General features: G+C 33.6%; 1 protein-coding gene across 44 annotated transcripts in view; it reads left to right on the top strand.

Annotated features, from left to right (window-relative positions):
- Positions 1–19,864, top strand: part of PTPRD (protein tyrosine phosphatase receptor type D) — a 2,329,646-nt gene that overhangs the window by 1,042,395 nt on the left and 1,267,387 nt on the right. The window lies entirely within an intron of this gene.

The following is a 19,864-nucleotide window of genomic DNA, read 5'->3' as shown; positions in this document are numbered from 1 at the left end:
GCAAACCCTACTAAATCTAACTCTTCATATAAGAGTTGGGCAAGAAATCATGGAGCAAGTTAAGTGCCTTTAGCTTGTGTGCCACAGCTGTCACTTGAGGACCGGGTAGAAATTCTGAGTAGGTGCAAAGGCAAAAAACATAAATTGTACGGATTCTATGCCAGAGTGAAGCACTGTTTGATCATGTCCACAATCTCAAGGATGACATTTTGTTCTTCTACATGTCTACCTTCTATTCACTTGTGGGTTAAAGGTGGGGCCGATTAGTCTTCTGGAAGATATGCCCCTGGCATAAAGGGCCATTGGTTACTTTGTGTGGGAGAAAGGTATGTAGAGAAATAATGTTTTACCTGAGGACTCACTCAGTTTTTTAAGAACAGAAATTTTCCCTTACTGGACAGCTTTGATTTAAAAACTTTTAGTAAGTATTTAAAGATTTAGCAAAGACGATGTATCAATAAGATTAAATACCATGCACCAGAGGCTTTAAACTTGTATATATTACTTAATTTAGTACATCACAAATGATATTAATTTAATGTAATTATAATAACAGCAATAACAGCAGTAGTAACTGACTCTTGAAAGCACATGTCGGGAATTACGTTGTGTATCTCATATGAGGTGATTCACTTAATTCTTATGTTAATCAATGAGGTAGCTACTACTGTTACCTCTGTTTTTCAAATATAGAAAACAAAGTGGTCGAACTGATTCTGGAGCCAGTGATCTTAACCTCTTTGATTTTCATGATTAGATGTTTTGCCTAGTAAGCGGTGGAGTCTGATTCTAATCTGAGTTTAACCCATAGATTGCTCTCCCCAATCCAGACTGTTTCCACACTGCTGAGCTGCCCTTTATCCGAATGCAAGATCTGCTGGATGTAGTTGACTGAGGACAGCTCAAGTGCGTTTTTAATTTTTTTTTTGTCAGTCACTACCCACCTGACAGCTTTTCTTGGTTACCCTTGAAGCTCTTTTGGGATAAGCCTTTGGAATCCATCAGGAGATACATCCCTCAAAATGCCTGACAATGAAATATTTTTACTAGCAGTCTATTCACTGTATAATAATAACAGCAGCAATAACAGTAGTAGTAACTGACTCTTGAAAGCACAATGCCAGGAATTATAAGGGTTTGCAGAATGCTCTGGGGTTAAACCACCTCTTCTCAAGCATTTCAAATTTACATTGTTCCTGATATTTTTGGATAGACCGAGGATCTATAAAGAAGACATATAAACTTTGCATCTTTTGTTTTCTTAAAGTGGTTAGACTCAAGTAATCAAATTCCACCTCACCACAGCTATTTGGTTTTTAGCTAGTTTTCTTATTTGTAGAACACAAGTATTAATAATTTCTCTTTCTTCAACTTGTGAGAATTAATTTGTTAGATTCATGTAGCATATAGTGTCCAGTGCATGGTATGAATTAAAACATTTAAGCTGTTATGATTTTTCTCTTAAAAGAGTATATTATTTGGATTAAAGACTCATTGGTAAAAACAGAAATGGCCAGCAATCCCCACACATTGTGGTGTGATTGGGTTACTACTTGTGATTCTTTCAATTTATGCTCTAAGTCATTAAAATTGTGTTGCTACTCTTCTAATCCTCACCTTCAAAGGGCTTTAATGTGCATGACTAAATAAGTCATTTCATTCAGTCTGTGTAAAACTAAATATAAAAAGTGTTATAGGCCACATGTTTTGGGTTGGGGAGTTTTCACTTACAGGTGAATTCCTCTAAATTATGCTGGTCTGTGACATGGCAGAAACACATCATGTTTTTTCTTTTTTTTTTTTTTTTTGGTTTTTTTTTTTGGTTTTTTTTTTTTAGCAGTACTGAGTAATCAGATACTGTGCCAAAATCAACTTTCCAGATAGCTCTGTCTGCCTTAATCATTAGACGAACCTATTCTTGAAAGTATAGCTTGCAGGCTATGCTTGGAGGATATTCAGATATAATCTGTGTGCTTGATGATCATTTATTGTCTTAGGTGCTACGAATTCATTTGTCTGCCTCTACCCTTTTAGTAAGAACTTCGTTTTTTGTTTTTTGTTTTTTTGTTTTGTTTTGTTTTGTTTTTGAGGTTAGTCGACCTTGTTTTTAGAGTATTCTATTACCCTCTGGTGGTAGGTAGTATAAATACATAATAAAGGGTCTGTCCTTTCTTCAGGCTAAAATTCAGGAATATTAAGGCTGCTTTTCCACAGAATTTATACGATCAAAGGCTCCCTAATTTAACATATGGATCACAGCTTTATTTCCAAGACTGCCAGACATTGTAATATAACTTCCCAAATATTGGGAGATCTCCATACGAGCTATGTGACACAATTTAATAATGGAGAGAGTACAGAGATGGACAGGGATAGAGAAAGTAAATACCTGAAAGCTAATTATAGTTAACAAAATAATCATCAGATTTTATTCTAACACAGTAAGCTTTAAAGAAATTGCTGTTGTATTAAGACCAAGCTAATTATAATGAGATAGAACCAGAAAAATGATAATGTACTTTGATTTTAGAGTGAAATTCAGGAAATAGCTCCAGGGTCTGTTGTTAATGACATCTCCATTGATAAAGGATGTAAAATTGTCCAAGTCTATTAGCCAGTCATTTACTAGTAAATTTGACCGAGTGTAATGACACCTACATTTTCTTATTAAAGTGCTTATTGTTATCTACACGCAAATAGCAAATTGCAGATTTATATGCCATTTAAATTAGGTTACATCTCGGAATATTCATTCTGGTATTCATGGAAAGGCCACTCTTAAAAGAAACTGACTGTGGAACAGTTTTGGAGCATTTTCTGTAGTAGTATCAAGAGATGTTAATATAATAACAGATTCCTTTTTAGCATGAGTTATTTAAATGACAGCTGAACCATTGTAGTGCAAAACAGTCAAGCAGCAGCTTAGTTTTGCACTTTGGCCTTTACTTAAAACATAAAAGAACCTCATTATGACAAGTTCCATTATGGTTGGAAATTCATGTAATGCAGCTTATTCTTACAACTAATCCAAGAAAGTTTAATTACCAGAAGCATTAATCTCAGTAATAATAACAAGCATTTGTAACAACTGAAATTTTCAGAGGAGTTTCAGATCTAGTTGTTGCCCTTGTAATATTGTCTTCACTTCCCAATTGTTCTCCCTGACTCCAGTCTCAACTTCTAGTTCATTCACTACATTGATGACCTAAAACACAAATTTTATGATGTAATTTGCATAATGATACATATACAGTGGCTCCTTATTGCCTACAAGGTAAAGTCTAAATCATTAGCAAATAGCAAACCATACAGGCTAGAAAACCTTTGTTGGGGGAACCATGTTTTTTATAACACATGAACACATATGAAGAAACCAAAAATTTATTAAGGATATAGTGACAATATAGGTAGAAGCAGATGTTCCACTTCTTTGCATGACTTTTCCCTACTTATTTCTTCATTTAAGGAGTTTATAGCTTCCAATGACACAGACACTATAGGCCAGGGACTGCACATATCTGAGGAAATTTTAGAAATGGACCACATATACTAAACATGTTCTTTCAATCAGCAGAGTGCTTTATACATATTAGATACACTCAATCATTTTCTAAATTTTACTTTATTTCAGTGTGAAGACCCAGGAAATAATGGTAATATTCCAGTGTATATATTATGTGAATATACTGGGTAAATGGGAAGATAAATGTTTTGCTAGATGAAAATAGATGCTATGTAAGTTCCATTCAAATAGATTAAAAAGAAATAAAAAAGCAACAATCTGAGTTTATGAGCGTATATTTCACAGTTGAGAATAAGGTCTGGTCCATTAGATTTTACACAAATAATATCAGGGACAGCTTCCTATTGAAATAATATTGTGAAGTTTTTAAGAAAGTGGTCATGATATAACTCTCTCTCTTTTTTTTTTTTTTTTTTTGTTCTTTAATAATAGTTTTCTTTTCTTAATGTTCTACTAGGCTATGTTCCTTTGGTAGTACCCTGAAGAATGGCAAAACATGTGATTTAAAAACAAAAATGTAAATTTTTAGCCATAGAAATGGATGATGTTTGACTTTGTCAAACAAATGCCCTTTTAAATTTGCCACCATACATATAGATATGGTTTAAAAATTTAAACATAACAAACTACGTAAAAATCAATATTTTTGACAAAATAAAATGTAGTAGTAATGGTAGTTTTGGACTCAACCACAGCGAAATTTCAAGTTCAAAGAACACTTTATAGAACAAAATGAATATTTAAAGTTATACTAAAAGTTAGAACACCTTTATTTAACAGAAAACATACATTCCAAAACATACAAATAATTTGTTATAATCAGAACTAAAATTCTACTGATCTCTCTTATTTTATATATAAATCATTTAGATTACAAAGGCCAAATATTTCCCTCATAAAATCTGCTTATACCCTTGCTTAAGTTGAATACCAATTGACTTCAATAAATAGAATTTGATTTTCAGGGTTGTGCCTGTCATATTTTAATGAATTAAAAGAAATACATTTAAATGTGTGAACAGATTAATCCTGTATTTCTACAGGATGTGTTTTCAATGAAATAGTATTGAATTGACCAGATGCATTTAGACAGTTTAATCGGTGGCTTATGTTCTAATAACTGAAAAACTAGGGACCAACTCTCCAAAACTTAGCTGTTATTTTTCCCAGAAAAAAAAAGAAATTTTAGTAATAAAAGCAAAATTATATGAATCAAACTAATGCCACAAAATTTTTAGTTAAAACTAGTATATTTCACAGCAAAAATAAAATTTAAGAAAGCATTCTCATGAGTTGTATTTCTTGCTTTGTATCAGTTGCAATTTATATTAAAGAAATTATCCATACATAAAAAGTGACACACAGTTTACCTCTATAAAAAACCTGTACCTGTACCCCTGAACCTAAAATAAAAGTTAAAAAAAAAACAAGGTGCTTCACAAATTTTTATTCTTACTGAAAGTTCTAGGATTTCTGTATACTTTATAGCAGTGATCCCCAACCTTTTGGCCACCAGGGACTTGATTTGTGGAAGGCAATTTCTCCACAGATGGTGGGGATAGTGTCTGGATGAAACTTACACCTCAAATCATCAGGCATTAGATTCTCCTAAGGAGCTCACAACTTAGATCCCTCACACATGCACTGTTCACAATAGGATTTGAGCTCCTATACAGACTTTAATGTCTCTACTGAATGCACAGGAGGTGGAGCTCAGCTGGTAATGCGTGCTTGCCTGCTGCTCACTTCCAGGTATGCAGCCTGGTTCTTGACAGGCCAAGGACTGATACAGGTCTGTGTCCTCATGGGTGGGGACCTCTGGTTTATAGCTTAATATGGCATATATGACCTTTATTTGCTATTTCTGATTGCATTGAAACTAGAGAACCGTAGCTGATTCTCAAAGTCGGTACTTAAACATCTCAAAGCTATTGAATTTGTTTAGTCTGTTATACTTTCTTTGACCATGTGTCTGACTCATGCCTATGCAAGGGGTGTAGGAGCTCATACTATTGCACCAGTCCTGTCTAATATGGACAACATAAAGCTATTCTGACAGCAACTGACCACATACGTTCAGTCTTAATGTTTACCCTTTCAGAAGAATCCTATCTATGCAATGTATCTCACTTATGCATTGCCCCTTCTAATTTCCTTCTAGCCATATATCAGCAGCATTTTATCCTAATCATTATGCTCACAGATTAATTTCAATCAAGAATTCTTAAGGGAGCTAGTCTTTTTTTTTCCTTACTCTTCTACTAATGTATTTTGTAACACAACCTAATCTTTCAAAATATAGCAATTTGCTTATCTTAAAAAAATAATTTTCTCCAGGATCATAAGTTGTTTCTTATTCAAATTGCTTAGAATTTTGTAATATGTGGTTGCTGAATCATTCACATAGACATAGCTTGAGGGGAGAGATAATAAACCAGTTACGACTGGCATCGTAGGCCTCATTATGAAGACGACCAGGAGGAAAGCAGTTTCACCTCAATGAAAGAACATTTCGAAGATCTTTTATCCAGAGGCGAATAAAATACAGTAACACTAGAGAAACAACACGTGAAATAAGACTCCATCACAGCAAAGAATGCTTGTATATCTATTTTTTGTAATGAAAAAAACCATAGGTACGTATTATTTAAAAATAAAAAGGAATATAATGAGCGATGAGGGTACTCAGGTACTACCTCATTTAATTCCTGTAACAATCTTTTGAGGCAGGAATTACTCTTATTCTTTAAGATATAAATAACTGAAGTAATATAAACTTACATGGAATAAAATTAGAAATGTTTAGAAGGAATTGATGGTTATTGTTCACCACGTACTTAGCACATTGTGGAAAATGTTGTTTTAAATGCCCATTGCTTTAAAAGTATAAATTAAATATATTAGAGGGATCTGTAGTTGTTATTACATTAAATATTTCCAAGTACATTTTCATTTTAAATTGAAAAGGCCTAAAATGTAAGAGGAAATGTAAATCATTTGTGTCATGGATTTTATTATGTACATTTTTCAGACTGAAAGTAAATATTAACATGTTTAATGATAATATAGTTTTTTCCAAAAAGTCTAGTTTTCACAAGTATTGAAGAAGCAAAAGTAATAGGAATGAAGTGAACAATATTGTCTACTTTTGTGAAAAACAAAATATTGGAATTTTCAATCATTTTAATTTTGGAACATGATTCCATCAAGAGTCTGATGAAACCAGTAGATCATCTGCCTACAAAAATATTCACGTATACATACACACAAATCGGCCAATCTTCAGTTAAAACTACTTTTATATATGTAGTGGTATATAATATAGAATTCACAGATATATGCTGACCCAAGAGTCTATAATGATTTATTCTCTGAAAACTTCATGCTCACCCAAGGACTTTAAATCCTCTTTAGCCCTATTTGTTTTTCGTAGACTTCTCACCATCCGGTGTACTACATAATTTACATATGTATTATATTTAGTGTTGATTGTCTGCTCCACCTGCTATAATGTAGTTTCCACCAGAACAATGATCTTAGCCTTTTCTATTCAAAAGTACATCTAGAACAGTTATTATATACAATAGTCCCTCATTATTTACTGAATCAATGATCATACTTATGATGACTGGATATATCTTGTATTAAGAATAAAAGTGTGAATTTTGAGCTAAAAAATGAGAATGTAAATTTGAGCATTGAATTGCTGATCTAAATATCTCTTACTCCATTCTTCCAAGTTCATGGTTTTATCATTTTTAGGATGCAGTAATGACTCTATGATATGGCTCTAACCATGTATTGTTTATATGACTCTACAGACCGTTCTCTGATTTAGCTACAGAGTGCTGATGTGAAGGTCACTATTGCTGGAAAAGTAGCAACTATTAGTGTCAAATTTCAGCTTGAACTGCAGGTTTAAAATCTCACAAAGCTTCATCTTTGACCATACAAAAAGAAAATTTTTAACAAAAGTAATTACAACTCAAATATTCTAGCAAGTTAATTACTAAATTCCAAATCTCTCTCTCCCCCCTCCCTCTCCCTGTCTCTCTGTCTCCCTTTCCCCCTCATCCCCTCTACCTCTCTCTCTCTCTCTCTCTCTCACACACACACACACACACACACACACACACACACTAATCTCTTTTCCCAGTGTATTTATCCTGTGTGATACCAATGACTTTTCTTTGTTTGGTCAATTGGTTTGTCAGCATTGTGTTCTTTCTGTCATATTTTTGAGCCATTTCTCAAATAAAATATCCAGGTCTCATTACCAATGGCCAGGTGGCTTTAGATACATCACGAACCAAAAATAAGAAAGCCACCTTAACAACCAAACATATCAAGAAATATACAAGTAGAAAAAAATATAGTTTGTGTTATTAGTTGATGCATCCTTATCACAGCAACTAGTTAGAAGCCAGATCAATAACATTTTAGTACAAAAGGATTTTAAATATATGTGTAGCCAAATTATCATTCAGTGAATCAAATCCAAAGGATGTACAGTTCTGTTATAATTGTTATGCAATGCTACCCATAGCTTGTGAGATTCATAGAATAATTAGAGAAGAAAGAGCAGTTAAAGGGAGCTCACAAAACAGTTGATGCCAGCTCCATGTAGGTGAGGGCCTCTTGGTTGTCAGATGGGACTGACAGGCAGATACCCAAACCATGTTTATGCCTCCTTCCTCTTCAACACCACACACCCTGTAAGACACTTTTTACACCAAAATAAACGGCTTTCTTTACATGCCAGTGTGCCAGACTAGAATGCTGATTCTCAATGATGCACCTAAACCTTAAAACAGGGGCTGACTAATACAATGAATGAATGAAGAGATGAATGAATGCGTAATGATCCATGGGTAGTATCCTCAGAGGAAAATAATTTATTACAGTTGTATTTTTTCATTGTGAGCTTGTGCAAAAAAGAAACATACTGGGGTGTACATTTTTTATTTAAACCTGTTAATTGTACTTCCTCTCCTGCCATTATTAAGTTCCAACTAAAAGTTCATTATTATCCTGGCAAATAATTTGTGTCACAAAGTCCTTGCTAGAAAGTCTTTCTTGTTTCTATGCTTTCTTGTACCTCTATCATGTCATTTTTCCCCAAATGTTTAGTCTGTGTATACCACACACATAAACACAACGTAAGATCAGTCCTCAACCACTGCAATGTCTCAAAAATTTATTGTAACTCATCTGCTTGGACTCAGAATGCATTTTACATATTATAGAAACAAGCCCATAGAGCAAGGGGAATATTCTGGGGACAATTGAGATACTAACAATATTAAATAATTCTGTCAATTGACATAGTTCTTCATTTATTGATCTTCTTTAATATTCTTACATTGAGTTTTACAATTTGCTTCATAAAGTTTTTAAATATTCTTTGACTAATAACTGGATATTTAATAGCATTTGTTTATATTATTAATTGCAGCCTATGTTCTATTTTATTTTTAAGCTTGTGTTTGCTAACATAGAGACATGCGCTAGTGTTTTTAAATTGCAGGAATTCTAAAAATACTGATTATAGCAATTAGAATTTTAGAAATACAAATTAAGACATAGAGAAAACCAAAGAGAAAAATGGTAAAGTAGAAGATAAATTTGAGGAAATTACTCAGAATGAAACACATAAAGATAAAGATAAATATATGAAAACAATGAAATTAAGATACCTGAAGAATAGAATGAGTAACACTAGCCGATGGTAAAATGTTCCAGAAACTGAGACTATAGATATTGGAGGAAGGGCTATATCCACACCCAGCCCAGGAAGCCCAACACTGTTATGGTAAACCTCTGGTAAGGCCTTGAGGGCTTGAGGCTTACTGGTTAACGGCATGTATTTAGTGGTCCCCTTGGTATCAGATAAAATCCCAACTCAGACATTTACTAAAGAGTCAGTGGGCATGTGTAAATTGTGTGTCCTTTCTAAGGCTGAGTCTCCCTATGTTCGTAATGAGCATCAGAAGAGTTACTAATTTATGACATTATCATGGGACTCAGATAATAAAAGGGTGTTGCTTTAGCATTGTGCCTAGCATGTAAAGCACTAGGTAATGTCACCTTTTATTGGATTCTAGAAATGTAGCACTAATTATACTCATTTATTGTATAGAGTAATAGGTAATAATATTCAAAGATCTAAATATGATGTAGTTAGATAATAATCTCTGGGGAAAAACATGTATCATCCATTATTCTAGCAGTGTAAAAATATTATTCTCATGTATTAGTTCAAAAGACTCCAATTTGAGGGCCTTAGGAACTGAGAACTGTGATGATGAGCTAAAATGTCAGACAGGGGGCACTCTGGATCATAAAATTCTGAAGCTCAAAAAAAATCTTTGGCCAAAATGACAGAGCTGAGAATTAACAAAGCCAAGATTCAAATTCAAGTCCACCTCTGTACAAATCACTTTCTTATAAGCCACTATGATAGAGATTGATTAATTAAATATGGGACAAGTGAGGGAAAGGCATTAAAAATTATGCTTACCAATAATGGAACAGAAACAAATATTTAATACTGTGAAAAAACAGGATATAAATGTAAATAACTTGTAACAAAAAATTGTAAGACTTCTTTAGAAGTTTTAAAAGGTCTATGGTTAATCAAAAGGTCTATAGTAGGTCTATAGTAGTTGCTTCTTCAAAAACTGTATTCTGTATAACTTTGTAATTTTCTACCATGAACATTTTTATTATTTTTAAATTATTTTATTAAAAGTAACTGCTTTTTAACAAAGCAGAGTTGGGATTCTGAAGTAGGGCAATGGTTTCCAAGAATAATGAGCTCAGGATAGAGAGAATAGTAAAGGCAGGATTTCCTCTCCTTTCTCTTCTCTCTGCCCTCTCCTACTCTATATCCCCATTTTCTATTTTGTTTCATCTACCATATACAGTAGTTCAGGCATCTTGTCCAAGGGGCTGAAGAAAGGCTGTAACTCAGCCCTGATATAGGACTGTGTCCACCTTGAGGAAGGAGGGCAAGTTTCTCTTTGGCAGCCCCTTTACTCTTATTCTTGTACCTCTGTGCCATGTTGGACGTGAGGCCTCTAGTTGTGAGGCTCTTGGTTTTGAGGGAGTGTTGGGGATAGTGGTAGTACAAATGTACTAACTGTTTGCAGTTTGCCCAAGCCGGACAGCAACTCAAGTCCTGTACAAGTGGCAGGACAGTTTGCAGGAAAATGGTATTTAATCAGGATACATGGCTGTTGCATTTAATATTTATATCAATGTAGTGATGATGAAAAAATATAATAAACTAACAAAAGCATTAGTTTAGATATCATGGAAAAGTAGGGAAAGATTTTATTCTTTTATCAACACTGCTTATTTAGTACTTTGGGTATTCCATTATATTTAACATCATATTATTTTCCTACTTTGCCGCCAAATTTCTCAAATGAATATGTATATTCAGATATATACATATATCTGTTGCCTTTATTTCTTGTTCACCTGTCTCTTACCTATTTACACTACTGAACTGAATCTATTTTCTCCACTATCATCAATTACATATCTTTTTTCCACAAATCAATGACCTTTTTATTGTCCCATTTCTTCTTTCTTTGCTATATGTGATACTGTTGACTTCCCCCAGTTTTATAAAATTCTCTCCTGCTTTAATTTTTGCAGTTCTATACTACTTTTCCTCTGGAATATTCCTATAACATACACTCTTTATTTATAATAATCATGTTGAACAATCAGCGTTCAAGGGATATCATCTAAAAGTAACTTCATTATGTTTTTTATTTTTCCTTTCCCTTAATGACTTATCTGTGGAACTGGTCCTTTATTCCTTGATGGAATTTAAGCCAGTTCCCATGACTTGTTAGTCATTTAAAAGTATAAATTGTTTTCCATTCAGTATAAATTTGTAACATCATCGATATAGCTATAAAGATTGTTAACTTTGTTTAAATGTACGTCTTTTTCCCTTTCCCACTTGGATAGGATAATATCCTGCAGTGGGGGAGGTTATATGTGTTGGCCTTTTCTCTTTATGCGCTTTTTGTTTTAACTATGATTTTGATTCCCCCCACCCTCAGCCTGCTTCCATAGTGTTAGAGAGCAGGTAAATGTTTAAGACCTATTCTGTCTCACTGATTACTTTCATTCGTTTTTCAATGACTGCTGGAAGCTTCTCACCTGCAGCTTTTTTGACATAAGTCTATTCATCTCCACTCATGCCTGTTACTTTTCAGTATGGAGGCATTCTCTTTCTTTGATCCCTACAGTTTCTTTGGAGCAGAGTAATCCTTTCTAAACAATAGATCTCAATTTCGCTAATAATACATTTTGTATACTGATTTGTGTGATTTGTGAATAATATCATACATTTTAATTTGTAATTCTGAAAGTTATCTTAAGTTCAGTGCAGAATGTGTTTTATATTTCTGTATGTGCAAAGGTTTAGAATTAATTTAGGCTAAGCATAGTTCAATTCATTGCCTCCTTCATATATGCAAGCCTATTAGGTACTTTAGATACCAATCAGAAGGATATGGACTGATTTACACAGTCAAGTCTTTAATACTGAACCACACCCTAGACTACATGAATTCAGCTTCTTATTTGTCACTGTATCATTTGAAAGGAGACTAGCAATAAATCATTTCTTGTACATTTTGCTAGTCTTAGAAAAACATGGCTAAGATCAAAAATGATAGATGATAGTGATGGCTTAAAAATATTTCTGTGTATTAACAATAACAACCTTTCTAAATAAAAAGACAAGATTTTCTACAAAGTGAGCAGTAGAAAATAATTCAGCATAACAACATCCCTATAAGAACTCTTAAGGAAATGCAAAAGGTACATCTGGATATTTTACTGAATATGTAAAGGTATTTCTATGTAATATATGTGTAACATGTTTAATCCACACACAAGAATTACTATTCTTTGAGAATATTCTATTGATACGCTGTTTTATCTGATATATATCACAAAATATTCATTAAATATGTCTTTAATATAACCTATTTAAGTTTGACATTTTAACATATGAGAATAAATACAATGTATAAATTATCTGTTTAACTTAAGCATAATGATAGTGTACCCATGGGTGTTCCTTTGCACATGTGTGGACACTATGGTTATATCTAAGTGAATATATTTTGATTAAACACAAACTCTTGCATAAGGACATAAGTAAACACAAACTCTTGCATAAGGACATAAGTAACCATCCCTTGTGATGGATACTAATAGGAATATTTAATTTATTTTTTATTGTTTTTATTTACATAGGTTACTGGGGAAGAGGTGGTGTTTGGTTACATGAGCAAGTTCTTTAGTGGTTGATTTGTGAAATTTTGGTGTACCTATCACCTGAGCAGTATATACACTGAACCCAGTTTGTAGCCTTTTATCCCTCTCCCCCTTCCCACCCTTTCCCCCTGAGTCCTCAAAGTCCATTGTGTCATTCTTGTGCCTTTACATCCTCAGAGCTTAGCTTCCACTTATGAGTTCGAATATGCGATGTTTGGTTTTCCATTCCTGAGATACTTCACTTAGAATAATAGTCTCCAGTCTCATCCAGGTCACTGCAAATGCCATTAATTCATTCTTTTTTATGGCTGAGTTGTATTCCATCATATATATATGATGAAATATATGTATCACAGTTTCTTTATCCATCATATATATATGATGAATATATATAATATTATATATATAAATCTTTTTCATATAAAGACTTATTTTCCTCTGGGTAAATACCCAGTAGTGGGATTGCTGGATCAAATGGTAGTTCTACTTTTAGTTATTTAGTTATTTTAGCTATTTAGTTATTTAACTATTTAGTTATTTTAGTTCTACTTTTAGTTATTTAAGGACTCTCCACACTGTTTTCCATAGTGTGGAAAATTGCACTGATTTACATTCCCAACAGCAATGTAGAAATATTCCCTGTTCACTGCATCTACGCCAACATCTATTATTTTTTGAATTCTTGATTATGACCATTCTTGCAGGAGTAAAGTGGTATTGCATTGTGGTTTTGATTTGCATTTTTCTAATCATTAGTGATGTTGAGCATTTCTTCATATGTTTGTTGGCCATTTGTAGATCTTCTTTTGAGAATTGCCTATTCATGTCCTTAGCCCACTTTTTGAAGGGATTGTTTTGTTTTTTGTTGTTGTTGTTGCTGATTTGTTTGAGTTCTTTGTAGATTCTGTATTTTAGTCCTTTATCAGATGTATAGATTGTGAAGATTTTCTCCCACTCTGTGGATTGTCTGTTTGCTCTGCTAACTGTTCCTTTTGCTGTGCAGAAAGTCCACATAGCCAAAGCTAGACTAAGCAAAAAGAACAAATCTGGAGGCATCACATTACCTGATTTCAAACTATACTACAAGGCCATAGTCACCAAAACAGCATGGTACTGTTAAAATAGGCACACAGACCAATGGGACAAAATAGAGAACCCAGAAATAAACTCAAATACTTACAGCCAACTGACCTTTGACAAAGCAAACAAAAACGTAAGTAGGGAAAGAACACCTTATTCAACAAATGGTGCTGGGATAATTGGCAAGTCACATGTAGGAGAATGAAACTGGATCCTCATCTCTTACCTTATGCAAAAATCAACTCAAGATAGATGAAGGACTTAAATCTTAAGACCTGAAACTATAAAAAGTCTACAGGATAACATTGGAAAAACACTTCTAGACATAGGCTTAGGCAAGGATTTCATGACCAAGAACCCAAAGGTAAATGCAATAAGAACAAAGATAAATAATAATAGGAATATTTTAAATTAATATATAAATCCATTATATAGCCCATCTACAGAATTGACATGTGTATCTTAAGAAAGATACACTCTCTCACATGTGTATCTTGGGAAATGTCTAACTCAGTTATCTTATATTGCTTATTTTTTAAATAATTTCTAGATTAGCAAGTGATCTTTCATATTCTAAAATGATTCATACTGAACTGATATTTTCAATGCAACAGGAATACTGTAGAATTTTAATCACTGCCTCATTAACTACCATCCATTGTCCACATACAAGTTCAGCTGTACTATCCTATATCGTCATCCCAACAGGTAGCCAGGGCTCCAAACCCCTTTTCTCACGTTACAGATATCTGAGATCTTCTGAAATTAGAGTATCTTCTTTGGCTAACAAAAGGTACTGAAATAAATCATGAGGGGTGTCACTCCTGCACAATTAGTTTGTGGGGTGCTGTGCTAAAGAAGGCATGATCTCTTCAGATTACAACTGAATGGAGATTCTTACTCCAATTATGGCTAATAATCAGGTGGAAAATAACTGAATTTCCTCAGTGACCTTCATTTTGTTCCCCAGTGACCTTTACTTTGGTTCTCCCCTAGTTCTAACTTTTAGGACAGAGGGTTCTCTTTTTTCTTGGGCAAATTCTGTAAGCTATCATGGTGCTCTGTGGGGCTGCCTTCACACTCCTTCACTTGCCATTTGTTCTCCAACTTTTTAGTAATCTGGGGTGACTCCCTCAATATTATTAACATTTTCATTAGGAGTTTTCTCATTTCTTAAAATTATATTCTCTCAATATGCCTTTTATAGGCTGTAAAATCTGAGTTACAACAACAAAACCATGTTTACTTTTCTTTAAAATGTTTAAATTGCTCAATATGCAAACCTTGGAGATATAAATATAGCTTATATATACATGTACCTATAAATATTTGTATTTCTTATTCCTGCAATAAAGAAGAGCCAAAAAAAAAAAAAAACTGTGAAGTTTCCATAAAAAAACAGTGTGGACGAGGTTTCACCATGTTGGCCAGACTGGTCTCGAACTCCTGACCTCAGGTTATCCACCCACCTCGACCTCCCAAAGTGCTGTCATTATAGGCATGAGCCACCATGCCCTTCAGTCATATAATCCTGTTTCTATTGATATTACATTGATTTTAGCAATCTTCACCTACAGGAATTGTGCATCTGTTTGCTTGTAGGCTATGGGGGAGAAATCCACTGTAGAGACCAGGAAATTGGCATTTCCTTGTAGGAGTAGGGAATGATGAATGGAGTATCAACTTAACAGAGTTTGACTAGAGGAGAAATTTCAGATTGCTTTGCTTGATGCCTAAATCCTCTCCCATATTAAATAGTTTGCTGTTTTTATTACCTTATCCTACTATTAAATAATGTTTTCCTCAATGTCAACCTCCACCCACACTGGACAGACTGGGAGTTCGCTCTTCAATGATTTTTCATACTGTATATGAACATATAAGCATACATGGAGAAAGAAAGACGACAGTGTGTTCTATATTTTGTTTGGTTTGATTTTGTTTTGCATTATTTTTGTTTTGTTTGAATTTGTTTTGCAATAGATTGTATCTAGGCCTCATTCACACAAACTCATGTACAGCATAGAAATGGAACCAAATATAATTTAGGTAAAAAGCCATAAATTTACCTAAGATTTTGTGTGATTTAATGATGCCCTTTAAATTAGTGAAGAAAATGATTCTCCAGTTATTTCATAACAAGTGTTATGACAATGGCTAAATAATTTTGAGAACAAATATTTTTAAGTCCATACTGAAAAAAGACTTAAGAAACTAAACTTCAAATATTTAAAGTAATCAGGCATAAAAAATCTAAACAAGTTGATATTCTAGAAGTAGAGGTTAGAATAGTGGTTGCCAGTGGGTGGGTGGGGAGAATGGAGAGAGACTAGTCAGTTGGGTACAAAATTATAGTTAGATAGCAGGAATAAGTTCTGGTGTTCCACTACACAGTAGAGTGACTATAGTTGACAATGTATTGTATATTTCAAAATAGCTAGAAAAGAAAATTTTGAATGCCTTCACTACAAAGGAATGATAAGTATTTGAGGTGATGAATATGCTAATGACCCTGATTTGATCATTACATAATGTAACACTGGGAAACATCCCACTGTACTACATAAATATATACACTTATGTGTCCATTAAAACTGAAAGAAAACATATTAAAAAGTGCCAGAAAAAGCCAGAGCTAGATATGTATTCACATAATTTATTGAAGGTTTATTTGTGTTTTCTTAAGTTGCCTCCATAATATGTTGTGACAGACCTAGTGCTTTGAAACAACACTCGTTTATTACGTCATAGTTCTGTAGGTTAGGATTGCAGACGCAGTGCAGCTCAGCTGGGTCCTCTGCTTAAATTCTCACAAGGCCAACATCAAGATGTTGGCAGTGTTGCGTTCCTCCCTGGAGGCTGTAAGAATGAATCTGCTTCTAAGCTCACACAGCTTTCTGGTCTTAATCACTTCCTTTTGAAGGTAGGACACAGATCCATTTTCTTCATTTCCTTGCTGGCTGTCATCTGGTGTGATCTTTGGTCCTTGAAGCTGCCTGCATTCCCTTTCCTGCCTTCCATATGTCCTCCCACCGCAGGAATGGCAAGTTGCCTCCCTCTCACATTTTCAGTCTCTCTGACTTCCACCACATCCATCTAACCACAGTCAGAGAAAATTCTTTGCATTTTAAGGATTCATGTGATTAGAATGAGCCTACCCAGACAATCCCTGTATTTTAAGGTCCATAGTCTTCATTGCTTCTTCACTGCTTTTGCCATGGAAGGTAACATGGGTTCCAGGGATTAAGGCATGGACACCTTTAGGGAGTCATGCTGCTTACCACAGAAGGCATTCTAATTAAGATACTAAAATGGAGCCCATTATGTGTTTCATTACATAAAGCTTTGCATCTTCTGTGCCTCCAAAACACAGTAATACCCAAAGCAAATGACCTGTGAAAATCCGTGTGCCGCATACATGAGAAAGAGTTAATATCATTAATCTCTAAGGGACTTTTATAAAGCAAACAAAGATAAACCGTATTTCAAATGGGGGCAAGGGAGAAACTTTTCATTTCTAGATTGATTTGCGAATGTAATAGATCTAAGCTTCAGATTTTGGGTAAGAAGGGTTCAAGCTCATGTTCTTTTTATGTAAATGATTATCATCTTATTATGAAAAAGACAAGTGTTATCTTGAAAGTCTTATAAAAAATAATTACATGAAGCCATTGCTATTTTAAAAATTACATGTTTAATATTTCTGAATTGTTAAGGAATTGATGTTCATTATAGAAAATAAGACATAAAATACATTAGAATTAATGCAGATAATTCATCTATTAGGAAGAAGCAGTCTTTTTATAATGTTCATACAAAAACACTTAAAATTGGGGATCACACTGTAAGCAGTGTTGCTAACCTTCATTTTCAAGTTTGAACACTGTCATAGATACAGTGCTTTATAAACATTTATTAAGTACCCACTATGTGTTAAGCTCTGTTTTAAGCACTTTGGATATAGTAATATTAGTAAAGGGAGCAAAGATTTCTGCCTGTGAGGAGCTCACATTCTGTCATAATACAGAAAAAAATTCTTGATATGTTGCACTGTGAAAAAAAAAAAAAAAACAGATCATAGAAGAGTATTTGCTGTATGATCCTAATTTGTAAATGTGTTTAAAAAATAGAAACAGTCATCGTACAGTAAGTGATTGGCATAATGTGTTTAGCCAACTGGCTTGTATTTTTATTGACATTTCATAAATCTTAAATCATAAAACTTTCGGATATCGATTTGCTCCTATATGTTTGCACTCTTTCTTTTAAGTAAAAGAAGTTACATTCATATACAAAAGATTAAGGGTTGCTTACTCTTTTGGGTAAGAGGAATCATAATTAGAATCACAATGTGTGAATAGTTTGAGGGCTTTGGATAGATATTGCCAAGATGACCTCTAGAAATAATGACCCAGCGTCTTCTCCCACAAGCCCCGTGTGCATGTGCCTATTTCCCTTGCTCAGAAACACTACTCCAAACATCTACTAATGACAACAATTACTGCTACGTGTGTTTACCATATGTTGTTTTTCAAATTTTAACATCTCTGAAATCAGGATGCATACCCAATGGAATGATTTAACTTTTTTTCTTTTGTAGAGCTCTATGAAATAATGGGTTGTCTTATAATCCATGGCATTTTAGATTTTTAAAAATCCAATAACACATAAATCCTAGTGCTATATTTGTGAATATTAATCATAATTACTGCAAAAGTTATCTAATGCTGTTAAACATTTTGAAATATCACTGGAACACGGTGTACTGACTGTTGTCATAGATTGCTTATTAACTTCCTAAGAAAAATCCTATTTTCCATGGCCTTACTGAGGAATCAGAAACACTGACGACCTGTCTTAACGGCTACAAATCAGTATGACTTGTTCTATATTTTAAAGAGATATGTAGGAGAAAGAGAGAACATGTCACCAGAGTTAACTTAACAGGAACCTCTTATAAAGGAAAGACATTTTAGGAAATAAATGAAGAAAAAAATAGCTGCAACCAAGAACATCTAAATTTTCTATATAGGAAATACACAAAATCTTTAAGAGAATTTTACTGATTTTGTCTGCTGTATGCCACTATGTGCTATGTTTTACTATCAAATATTTAAAAATACATACCAAATAAACTACTGTTGTATTGGTTATCACTATTACACAGTTTTCACCATTTCAAACATTTAGAAGCAAATATTTCTCCAGTTAATTGCCTAGAACTAAGAAAGCTGAAATGGCATGAATTGCTTCAAATTATTAATAAGCATAAGGAAATGGTCAACTAGCTTGTAAATAAACAGATAAAATTAAAACTGAATAAAAATTTTATCACAAAACTAAAAACACTGTATTTGAACATAATATTACAAATTCTAATATTAAAGTGTTCTAAGTCTGTTTCTCCAAATAGAGATACAAAGAGTTTGAACCCAACTATAAGAAATAACTCATAAAATGCTTTCAAAATCATAGTAAAGCTAATAATAATTCTTCATTATACTCAACTAAATGACGACGTTGATGATTAAAATATTTAGAAAATATATTGATGCAGCTCCCCTAATGTTTCATTGGTCTTTTCACTTTTTTCTCTAATTAACAATTCAAGGACTGGTAGTAGAAGTAATAAAATTACCAACCTTCATAGACATGGATATTAACAAATATTAGTTTCAGAGTTATTCCTAATTATTTCCGTGCAGCTTTAAGAAATATATTCCTTGATTTCCTATCTTTCACTAATAAGATAAACTCGATCATCAAAGTCTGAGTAATCAAAAACTACCATATCATAGAAAATTCCCTCCCAAAGTGTAAACTTTGGATTGGCACGCGAAGTGGCTATGACTTTCATTGCCCCCTTGCCTAAGTCGATCGGCTGTTCTCCCAGAGAGATGTCCTTAATTTTTCCTCTGAGCAATTTGACCATTCTAAATGTGCATGCTGTCA

Source organism: Papio anubis, chromosome 13, assembly GCF_008728515.1.
Source record: "Papio anubis isolate 15944 chromosome 13, Panubis1.0, whole genome shotgun sequence".
Classification (NCBI taxonomy): Eukaryota; Metazoa; Chordata; class Mammalia; order Primates; family Cercopithecidae; genus Papio; species Papio anubis.
This window is presented reverse-complemented; position numbering and strand designations above follow the sequence as displayed.